Source organism: Zea mays, chromosome 6 (genome assembly GCF_902167145.1).
Source record: "Zea mays cultivar B73 chromosome 6, Zm-B73-REFERENCE-NAM-5.0, whole genome shotgun sequence".
Lineage (NCBI taxonomy): Eukaryota > Viridiplantae > Streptophyta > Magnoliopsida > Poales > Poaceae > Zea > Zea mays.
The window spans coordinates 178,461,598-178,473,339 of NC_050101.1; positions in this window are offsets into that span (position 1 = coordinate 178,461,598).

The following is an 11,742-nucleotide window of genomic DNA, read 5'->3' on the forward strand; positions in this document are numbered from 1 at the left end:
TGGTGTCCTCTAACAAATATCCGATCATGATAACCGCGCGCTCAAAGCACGCAATATTTCTCTATTTTGCAACATCCTTCTCAGGAGCAACCGATGAAGAAGGGCGACTTGAGGAATCAGGAGCAGCGTTCACATCAGCCCTTATATCGTCGGGAACAACCACGCCGGGTCTCCTCATCAAGATCCGCCCCGCGCGAATGGCTTTATCCATGGCTCTGTCGCGCTGGGCCCTCAGAGTAATGGAAGTTTCTTCAGCAACTTTGACAGCCAACTGAGCGGTCTCTAGCTCCTGGGTGATGGACTTCTTGGAAGCGCACAGTTCTTTGATAGCAGCATCCTTAGCCGATATCAACTGCCTCAGACGGATCACGTCATCCGTGGATTCCTGCAGCTTACAGCGATGATTGTCTAACTCCTCTATGGTGAAGCGATGACTCCACTCCAGGATGGTCAACGAGTTGTTAGAATCACGATATAGTCTGTCAAGATTGTCGCGAGAAGCAACAAGGGCACGTTTTTCTTCCTGCAAACAAGAATCGGCTCCTTCAAACATCAAGCAAGCAATAAGAACACAACAATACAAGGCACAGTTTCATAAGTCACCTTTTCAGAATCAAGTTGAGCGCGAAGAGTAGAGTTCAACGTGTTAGCGTCACTCAGAGCAGCAGAGGCTTGGGTCAGCTCAGCCTGGCTTTGGGAATACTTTTCCTCAAAATCGGAGCACCGCCGGACCAGTTCGGCCTGACTTTGAGAATGTTTCTCTTCAAGAACAGAAAACTGTCGAGCCATATCTAGCGAGAAACAATTAAGCAAAAGGGTCAAATTGAGAAGCAGTTTAATAAGGTAGTCGAAGGGAAGCAGAAAAGCACCAACCAGCGTTCGTCGCCTCTAAGTCAGAGACATGCTGTTGAAGCAGCACTGGATTCCAACGTGCCAGAGATGAAGCTCTTTCTGGAACAGAAGCACCCTGTAACTTCAGCTGACTAGCCATCTCATCCACCAATGCCTGATATTGGGAGCAGATGAGTGCAAAGACAACAGTTCGTCAGGTGCTAAAATCAGACTAGAATAGAGCATAGTACCTGGAGGTTGGAGAAGAATGAAGGGATTCCAAAATCATGAGAAATCAATTGACGGTTTGGCACAGGGTCACCATCCGGGGCAGCTTGCAATGAACCGGCAGGAACCAATTCAGTGTCATCAGCAGAGCCCAAAACTCGGTCGACAGGAATGCTAGCCTCTAAAGCGACTCCCTGACCCAAAGCTTGGGCTACCACCATGCAACCAGAGTGTGGAGGAGATCCTGCGTGAACATCCATGGAAGTACAAGAGGGAGACCCCGCTCGGACACCCTCGGGGGCTGGGCCATAGTTTGCGCTACCCACTTGAGCCGGATCATCTCCGGCAATACCCTCGGGGGCTGGGTCGTGGCTTGCGCTTCCCACCCGAGCCGAATCATCCCCGGCAACACCCTCGGGGGCTGGGTAAGTGTCAGCACCATCCTCGAGGACCAAGTTCTCTGCAGTAGCCGCCTCTAAGGCTGAAGGTCCCTCAGTTACTTCCATGGGAACAAGATGATCCAAGTCAGCTCCCTGACCCTCAAGATCGCGCTCCAAGGTCGATGAGGCGCGAGACGCTGCCTGGGATGACCCCAACCCAGCGTTGAGCACATCAGCACAAACATCCATCACACCACCATCCGCTGGCTCTGATAACAGATCCTCTGGAACCATATCTTCAAGAGTCTGATCAAAGTTCGCCAGGGACAATTCTTGTAGACCAATGAGGGCAGACAAAGCAGGAGAAAGAACTCCACTACTTTCCCCACTGGCGACATATTGCCGACTGTTCTTCCGAATCAAAGGGACCTCATCTTCTTCCTCCCCGTCGTTTTCATTAGCAACACAGACAACACCCCCATTGGGATCAGCGGCAAATGGAGCACACCCATTGGGATCAGCGGCAGATGGAGCACACCCATTGGGATCAGCGACAGATGGATCACACCCATTGGGGTCAGCGTCAGTAAATTCAAGCACAGGCACTTCCTCAGCAGCAGGAACCGAATGACCAACATCCCGATCCAAACTGGATACTCGCCGAAAACGTCTCTTTTTCTTTTTCTGCTCATCAGCAGGAGAATCAAGTTGATTGGCTCGGCAAGGGCGTTTCAGGCGAACGCTGACAGGTTTCTGAATATACAAGCTTGTACCAGCTTCCGGGAGAGGCGCCACCACCAATGTCCCAGTAGGAGCACCAGAAGAGTCCTCGGCCAGCATATCAAGCATAGCACTTATCTCTGCATCACTAGGATCTAAAGGCACCTCAAAGTGGACCTGCCGTTCATCATCAGGAATTTCTTCGAGCGAAGCAACCAAAGCGCTAACTTCTTTGGCACAGGGTCGTACTCTAAGGCCCAAACCGCCATCAGCGACAGGTGGATTCGACACAAAATGAGTGAAGGCCTTGGAAGGAGGCAGGTTCCAGGCCGAGTATGCCACAGGGGCACCAACATTTGATACCTTGCCTCTAAGAATCATTTCAAGCCGGTTCACCAAGTCTACAGCGGGAATTCTTCTGTTGGTGACCCGGGTTGAGTCAGCTAGACCTCGGTACAGATAGGCCGGGTATGCCCTGTCCTTCAATGGCTGAATGTTCTTGAAGACAAAATCAGCAACCACAGCCTCTGCAGTCAGACCCCTCTCCTTCAGCAGTCCAACTTCAGCCAGCAAAGCCCCTGCCTCAGCCATCTCCTGATCCGTAGGGGACTCGGTCCAACTCGGAGTATGAACATCCGGCTGTCTCCCTGACCGAGGGGGGGAGAGAATTTCCGTGGTTCTCAACAATAAACCACTCCAAGCGCCATCCCTTGATACTATCCTTGAGCGGGATTTCAAGATAGTCAGTCTTCCTCCCACGATGCATCTCCAAACTCGCACCCCCACCAGCTGATGCTGCCCCCCCGACCATCCCAGGGCGACAGTGATACAAGTACTTCCACAGTCCAAAATGTGGCAGGACGCCAAGAAAAGCTTCGCATAAATGAACGTAAATGGAAATTTGCAGAATGGAATTGGGATTCAGATGGGTCAAATTAAGGCAATAGAAATCGAGGAGACCGCGGAAAAAGGGAGAAATAGGAAGAGCGAGACCGCGGAGAAGAAAAGGAACATAAATCACGGATTCGTGGGTATCCTCTGTTGGAACAGTGACCCCGTGGCAAATCCGCCAAGAACAGAGCTCCTTCGGAGGAAGGACCCCGATGGACACGAGATGGAGAAGGTCAGGCTCAGAAACAACAGACATATGGTTACCTGCGAAAGGCAACTGGCTGTTGGGGTCGATAGGGGGAATCACCGCAGCGGATGAACTCGAGGCCTTTTGCTTGGGCGCCATCTCAACTCCAACGGTGAACAGAGCGGGAGCTGAATTGCAAAAAGACAGAGAAGATCTGGAGACAGGAAAACAAGAACTAGGGCACGGAAAGCAGAGGCGGCTGAAAGCGCAATACATATGGGATATTCCCGGGTCAGATACCGTTTCCAAAAAGCGCCCAGTCATCACCCGACGTTTACTTCTAAAACACCGGCGTGCCATGTCATCACCCGGCGGTTACTTCTAAAGCACTGGTGTGCCACATCATCACTCGGCTATTATCTACGAAGTGGCCGACGCAGCCCGTTCTAACTCGACTGTTATTTCTAAAACGCCGACGTTACCATCATTCACTCGGCAGATATCTCTAAAACGCTGACGTCGTCTTCAGTCAGTCGGCAGTTATTTCTAAAACGCCGACGTCGTCTTCAGTCACTCGGCAGTTACCTCTAAAACGCCGACGTCGTCTTCAGTCACTCGACAATTATCTCTAAAACGCCAACGTCGTCTTCAGTCACTCGATAGTTATCTCTAAAAGCGCCGACGTGGTCATTAGTCATTCCAAAGCTGATGTGGCTTCGTCATCATCCGGGCGCTACTTCAGAAGCGTAAAAGTTGACAATAATAGCTCGGCCATCACCCCTAAAAGCGACGATATGATGCCCGAGTTACTCAGCCAGAGGAATCAACTTCACAGATAAGGCAAACGGAGGAACGATTCGAGAACTTCAAGTTACGACACAAACATAACAAATAGAGAACATCACGGACAATAAATATCATGACAGAGATCAACTGCCTATGAAGCAAAATAATCAACACAGGAGGAGACGAAATCATTCATCATTAAGGGAAGTTACAATACTTACAAATCAACTCATTATGAGTTGATACTTCCCTACTGCTGCTACTACTACTACGCTACACTATACTACTCTACACTACTAAATACTACTACATTATTTCATTATACTACTTCTAACCTATACTAACATCTAAAGACCAGTGGTATCTAGCCACTGGCCCTGTTGCTGCCCTTGTTGTTGCCGCCGTTGCCGCCCCTGTTGCCGCCCTTGCTGCCGCCGTTGCCGCCCCTACTGCCGCCGTCACTGCCATCGTCGCCGTCGTCACCATCACCTCCGTCGTCGTCGTCGTCGTCATCTCCGCCATCGCCGCCACCGCCCTCCTTGGACGAGTCCGAAGAGTCCTCCTCGCCCGAGAGAGTACTCTGACTCATCCGAGCCCTCGAGCCCGGAGCGCTCGATGGCCCGGATATAAGTCCAGACCTCCGCGGCAATCCCCTAGGAGTCGTCTGAATCGTCGGACGACGCCGGGGGAGAGACGGGAGCCGGAGACCCCTCGGACTCGGAGGAGAACTCCTCCTCCGAGTATTCTGAGTCGCCGAAGTCCTCCGATGGAGGAATCGGCTCGCGCTTGCGTTTGTTACTCTTGCCCATGGTGAAAACGAAGGGAGAAGAAGAAAGCAAGCAACAGAGAACAACAAGAGATGTGAAAAAACCGGAGAGGCAAAGGCACTATTTATAGAAGAAGAAGGCAACCGCTCACCTCCTACCACGGTCACTGAACAGTCGCAAAATATTCAATATACGCTTCAACCCGTCTGAAGATACGTCAGGCGGCTGACGCCGTTTCACGCAACGCAACACCCATTGGGACTCCAGTCAACTGCACGGGTGATATGATTACACCCACCGTCACATCACATTACTACTCAGAAGCAGCCGGCTAAAACACTCAGCGTACCAAGCCGTCCCTTGCCCACACCCATTGGGGGGACGCCCAGGAATTATCAGTATATTTTTCAAAACTGTCACATCCGTGCAGGGCATGCAATGAATACCTCAAGACAAAAATGAGATATCAGCAAGGATCAAAGGAAAGCCAAATATAGCCAGGGAAGTACAAAATCTGACCGACAGAAGCGACACGAAGACTAGCCAGGGGACATCCATCGAACATCCAATCAATCGCAGATCAAATAAATTGACCACCTAGCAAGATATGGGCAGATCACGAATTCGGCCTCAAAGACAAAATAATGCTGACCTCTAAAGCATAATATCGATGACATAATGCTGACCTCTAAGGCATTCGAAAAAAGAAAGGAAGACCCTCAGCAAAAGGACACGAAATGAAGACCTTCGAGTGGATTATTTTCAAAAATCCACTCGAAGCTCGGGGGCTACACCCATTGGGTGCACCTCCGGTGCACCCCATGAATCACCATTTCAAGTCAAGACAATGCCAACTTCTAAAGCATATGGCAAGATTAAAGGCAAGGCTGACCTCCAACAAGAGTGCAAGCGGAAAATAAAAATGATTTCTGATGAAGACCTTCGAGTGGATTATTTTCAAAAATCCACTCGAAGCTCGGGGGCTACACCCATTGGATGCACCTCCGGTGCACCCAATGGAGTTTAGGGTCCTACAATACGAAATGCCGATCTCCAAGGCACGAGTGTGAGACAAAGCTCTAGTTTTCAAGTGGTCAAAGCAGAAGGAGACAGTAAGAAATCGTTTTTACCAAACTGTCCGGAAAGCATTTATTGTCATAAACGAAGCCCGCAAGCTGGACCTAGGATCTCTGGGCCGATTATCTCAAAATCAACCCAAAGACCGGGGGCTTGTGGGGGACAGATATCCCACGGGTCCACTGGAAGGATAAAAGACCTCACGAAAGGCCCAAGGGCCCAATAAATCGTAAGGTCACTCCTTCATGGGCCTGGGGAGGAACGACTAGTGAAGCAGATCGACATAAGGCCGGATCGATGCGAGCCCGGATGGCCCAACAACGTTGAGCAAGCAACCACAACAGAAGACCCGACTTTCCCGCGCTGGAACCCCGTACAACGGAGCCAGGCGAGGATAAGTCGGCAGAACTATAGGAGGATAGGCTCAATTAGTTCACTATCTCTTAGGTGCGGTTTGTTATCTCATCCGCATGTATTGCCTCACGGTCGAATATATAAGGCCTAGGGGGCACCCCTTCAGAACGATTGATCCCACTACTCAGCCATCCACCTCAACTCTCTACGTTCTAGCTTTAGAGAGCTCCCTTATAACCCATTACATAAAGCATACTCGCCAGGACGTAGGGTGTTACGCATCTCAAAGCGGCCCGAACCTGTAAACACTGTCCATTGTTCCTCGTGCATCCGACACGAACCATTTAGATACAGTCGGCGACACCGTCCTACTCCTAAAACACCTTGAGGGGCAACCCCGGGTGTGCGGTCGGACCCAAAACACCGACACTCGCATGCGCAGCCGCCGCCTAGCCCACGCCGCCGCCGAGCAGCCGCCGCCGTCGCCCGACACCGCCGCCCAAGCCTCTCCCGGCGACCTCCAGCCCCGTCCCGACGCCTAGCCCACGCCCGATCCTCTACCCACGTCGACCGGCAACTCCACCGTCGCCCAAGCAACACCGAAGCCGCCCCGACGCCGCCCGCGGCCGTCGGAGCCTCTGCCCCCGTTCCCGACGCCACCGGCGCCAGCCCCGACCCCGCCGGCGCTCGCTTCACCGACTAATCGTCCGGCAAAGTGAGCAATTTTATAATGTTTAGTATAATTTTGTATATGCATATATATTGTTTGCTAGTAGTAATGTTTAATTTGTTATGTTCGACGACTTGATTTAATTATGCAATTAAATTAGCTTGTTTTAATTTATTTATTAGTGGCTACATAATTTAAACTTTTAATTTCTGAGGGTAATTATTAAGCCCTCGGAAATAATGTTGCATTATTTGATTTAGGGTCCCGTGAAATGATTTTCTGTAGTGATATTGTATTTGAAAGGGAAATGCGCCCTTGGGCCATTTCTAGTATATTTTGGTGATTAAGTGCCCAACACATATTGAGTGAGTAATTATATATCAAGTGATGGATGAAGTGCGAATTGACAAGAAGGTATGGTTCTAGACTTAGTACATTGGTTTTTATGTACTAATATATTTATCTAAGTGCTAGAATCAGGAAAAGAAAAGGATTGGAAAAGAGTTGACTGTGTACAACCAACTGCTGCTCAGTCTGGGTGCACCGGACTGTCCGGTGCGCCAGGCTGGCTCTGGCGAACGGGCCACTCTCGGGAATTCGTCGGCGGCGTACGACTATAATTCACCGGACTGTCCGGTGAGCCAACGACCGCCAGCGCAACGGTCGGCCGCGCAATCCGCGCGCGACGCGTGGCCCCAGCCAACGGTCGGCTGGGGGCACCGGATTGTCCGGTGTGCCAACGGCTACAATTCTGCAACGATCGGCTGTGCCATTTTAGGAAGGAGATCCGCACCGGACTGTCCGGTGTGCCACACGACAGAAGGCAAGAATTGCCTTCCAAGAATGCCTCTAACGACTCCTAGCTGCCTTGGGGCTATAAAAGGAATGGAGGAGTCAACCAAGCATACTTTGAGCATTCTAAGTTTTCCACACTCCGTCTCCTCACACTTGATTTACTTTCTTAGTGATTTGAGCTCTGTTCTAGTGGTGAACTTGTTGCGATTCATTTGAGCTCAAGTCTTGGCTGTGTGTGTGCGTATTGCTGCGGATTTGTGTGTGTTGCTTCCCTCCCTTACTCTAAGTGTTTTCACTTTTATCTTTGTTGTAAGGGCGAGATACTCCAAGTTGTGGAGATTCCTCGCAAACGGAAAATAGTATAAGGAAGAAAACAACCATGGTATTCAAGTGGATCATTGGATCACTTGAAAGGGGTTGAGTGCAACCCTCGTCCATTGGGACGCCACAACGTGGAGTAGGCAAGTGTTACTTGGCCGAACCACGGGATAAATCATCGTGTCTCTTGTGCTTGTTTTCTCTGTGACTATTGTGTTTCACAAGAGCTCGGTTCTTAGCCACTTGATTCTATTGTGCTAACACTTAATCAAGTTTTGTGGCTATAAGTTTTAAGTTTTTACAGGATCACCTATTCACCCCCCTCTAGGTGCTCTCAATTGGTATCAGAGCTGTTCTCTTCACGAAAGGGACTAATCGCCCGAAAGGGATGGATCCTAAGGGAAAGGGGATGGTGATCAACGACAAGGAAAAGGAGTCTTTCCTCAATGAGCCAAGGGACGACAAGCCCACTGACTCGGGCTCAAGTCATAAGAAGAAGGACGAGAAGAAGAAGAGGCGCATCAAGAAGATAGTCTACTACGACAGCGACGAATCCTCTTCTTCCCAAAGAGACGACGACGACGAGAAAAAGCAAACGGTTAACTCAAGCTTTTCTTTTGATTATTCTCGTATTCCATCTAACTCCAATGCTCATTTACTTTCAATTCCACTTAGGAAACCTCCGCACTTTGATGGAGAAGACTACTCATTTTGGAGTCACAAAATACGTAGTCACCTATTCTCTCTCCATCCAAGTATTTGGGAGATCATTGAAAATGGAATGCTTTTTGATAGTACTGACAATCCCATTTTCATTAATGAGCAAATCCATAAAAATGCACAAGCTACCACTGTTTTGCTAGCATCCTTGTGCAGGGACGAGTACCATAAGGTGAGCGGCTTGGACAATGCCAAGCAAATTTGGGACACCCTCAAGATCTCTCATGAGGGGAATGACGTCACCATGGTCACCAAGATGGAGTTGGTGGGAGGAGAACTAGGAAGGTTCACAGTAATCAGGGGGAGGAGCCAACTCAAACGTACAACAGGCTCAAGACCCTAGTCAACAAGATCAGGAGCTATGGAAGCACGAGATGGATGGACCACGACGTCGTCCGACTTATGCTCAGGTCTTTCACTGTACTTGATCCCCATCTTGTGAACTCTATCCGTGAAAATCCTAGGTACACCAAGATGACGCCCGAGGAAATACTTGGAAAGTTTGTAAGCGGGCGTATGATGATCAAGGAAGCAAGATACGTTGATGAGGCATTGAATGGGCCAATGCCCATCTACGAGCCTCAAAAGGTTGCTCTCAAAGCAACAAGTAGCAGGGAGGCGCTACCTAGCAAGGTGGCACAAGTTGAGGCGGCCGGGCTAAACGAGGATGAAATAGCCCTCATTATCAAGCGCTTCAAGACCGCACTAAGAGGACGCAAGGAGTACTCAAACAAGAACAAGACAAAGGGAAAGCGTTCCTGCTTCAAGTGTGGTAAGACAGGTCATTTTATTGCTCAATGTCCCGATAATAAAAATGACCAGGGAGAAAAAAGACATGGGAAGAGAGAGAACAAGAAGGTTTACAAGAAGGCGAAGGGCGAGGCACAACTTGGCAAAGAGTGGGACTCAGATTGTTCTTCGTCCGACTCCGACGATGAAGGACTCGCCGCCTCGGCCTTCAACAAATCGTCGCTCTTCCCCAACGAGCACCATACTTGCCTAATGGCAAAGGAGAAGAAGGTAAACGCTCGAGAAACTCCTAAGTACTCTACTTCTAGTGATGAGGACTCTAGTGATGATGAAGTAGATTACACTAGCTTGTTCAAAGGATTAGATAGAGCTAAAGTAGAAAAGATTAATGAATTGATTGATGCATTGAATGAAAAAGATAGACTGCTAGAGAGGCAAGAGGACATCTTGTATGAGAAACATGACAAATTTGTTAGTCTTCAAAAGTCTCTTGCCTTAGAGATTAAAAGGAATGAATTACTATCTTCTGAATTATCTATTTGCAATGAATCTATTTCTAGCTTGAAGATTTTGAATGATGATTTAAATGCTAGGCTAGAGGTAGTTAATAAATCTAGTCCTTGTGTAGAGCATGTTGTAATTTGCAATAGATGCAATGATTTTAATGTTGATGCTTGTGATGAACATTTAATTTCTATTTCTAAATTAAATGATGAAGTAGTAAGTCTTAATTATTTATTTATTTTGTATAAAACTCAAGATGAGGCGCTTGGAGGATGCTGGAGGATGTACCACAAGATGAGGCACCTGGAGGATGCTGCGATGTGTTCGTGAGAGGTCTAGGTCGTCGTCTCTCAGTCAACTTTGGGTTGCTGGATCGTTGTCTCCTTACGATGTAATTATTTATTTATTTTGTATAAAACTCCTATTATATAGTAAAGTTGTAACATTTGTTTCTGTACCATGACTCATCATATGTGTGAAACTTGGTCTCAACATACCTGGTGATTATGTTCGCGCCCGGGTCCCTAAAACCTGGGTGTGATAGCAAGTGACAGATGAGGATGTCAAGCAAGGAAAAACCTGAACAACGTCTTGTGTCCATTTCCATCGAGTTTAACATTTTTTCTTCTCCGAGAAAGAATTAGCATCGCTGTCAGATGAACAATGCATGGATCAGTTTGGTGCAGTCCTACTTCACTCAGATCAACGTTCCATTCTGATTAGAGCCAGTATCTCTTCCCTTTTAACTGAAAGCATTCACCCAAATGCCCTATCGATGCACTGAAAGAATCATTAAATCAGCTTAGATTAGACAATGGCATTACCGGTAGATGTAATGTCGTTGCCTCCAGATCACTGGATATGCACAAACATAACATATACTACCTGTAGGGAAGACGGACATATGAGGTTAATAAAGATAGACACAACCATAGAAACTTTGAAAGATACCATGCAAAGTTTAGACTACAAGAAACAAGGAACATTTTTCAATCATTAACTTACTGTTGCTACTATATCAATTTATTCATTCTTTGCATTAGCTAGCTAAAATGTTTGATTCCTCTTAAGATGATATTTGATTTTGTTGTGCTATCTATAGTCTTAAGATAAAAAACATAGAGAGATGTCATGGTAATATCACAACAAAAGGGTGAGAACAAAAGTAAAACAATGGAGTGCTTTTGGCATATTGGAAAGCCTATCAATAGAAAGCTGTGCTCCGTTGGTGTTTTCAGCGTGCAACTGACAGATGAGGATGTCTTCCACTATATCCATGTAGCATTCATTATATGTTAATAGCATATAAAAGTTTTTGGCTGAACTTGAAACAAGATAAAATGAATTGATTGGATGACTGCACATATTAAACTGAAAGAGATATCGATTGTGATTGTTGCACACATGTAAACCTCGAAATTATAGAGATTGTGGCTGTTCATTACATATTTAATTATGTAAACACAATGTCAAATGTCTAGACAAAAAAGTTGAGGGCAGTTGCTTTTCTTTCCTGATTTTTAGCCGGTCCGTAACCCACTTTTTCGAGGAAAAAAAGAGGACATTGACAACAAAAAATGGCCTAACTTCCATGTTCTCGATTTTCATTATCCAAAATTCTAATCCTCCCTTGCTGCAGAGAAAGTTCGTGGACAGGCAACGAGCAAGTGACGTTTCCATCCGTGGAAGTAAATCTTCTCATATCTTCTTCTTCAAAGTGCCTTACGTTGTATTGCGTTGCCTAATGCCATGCAACAGAAGAAC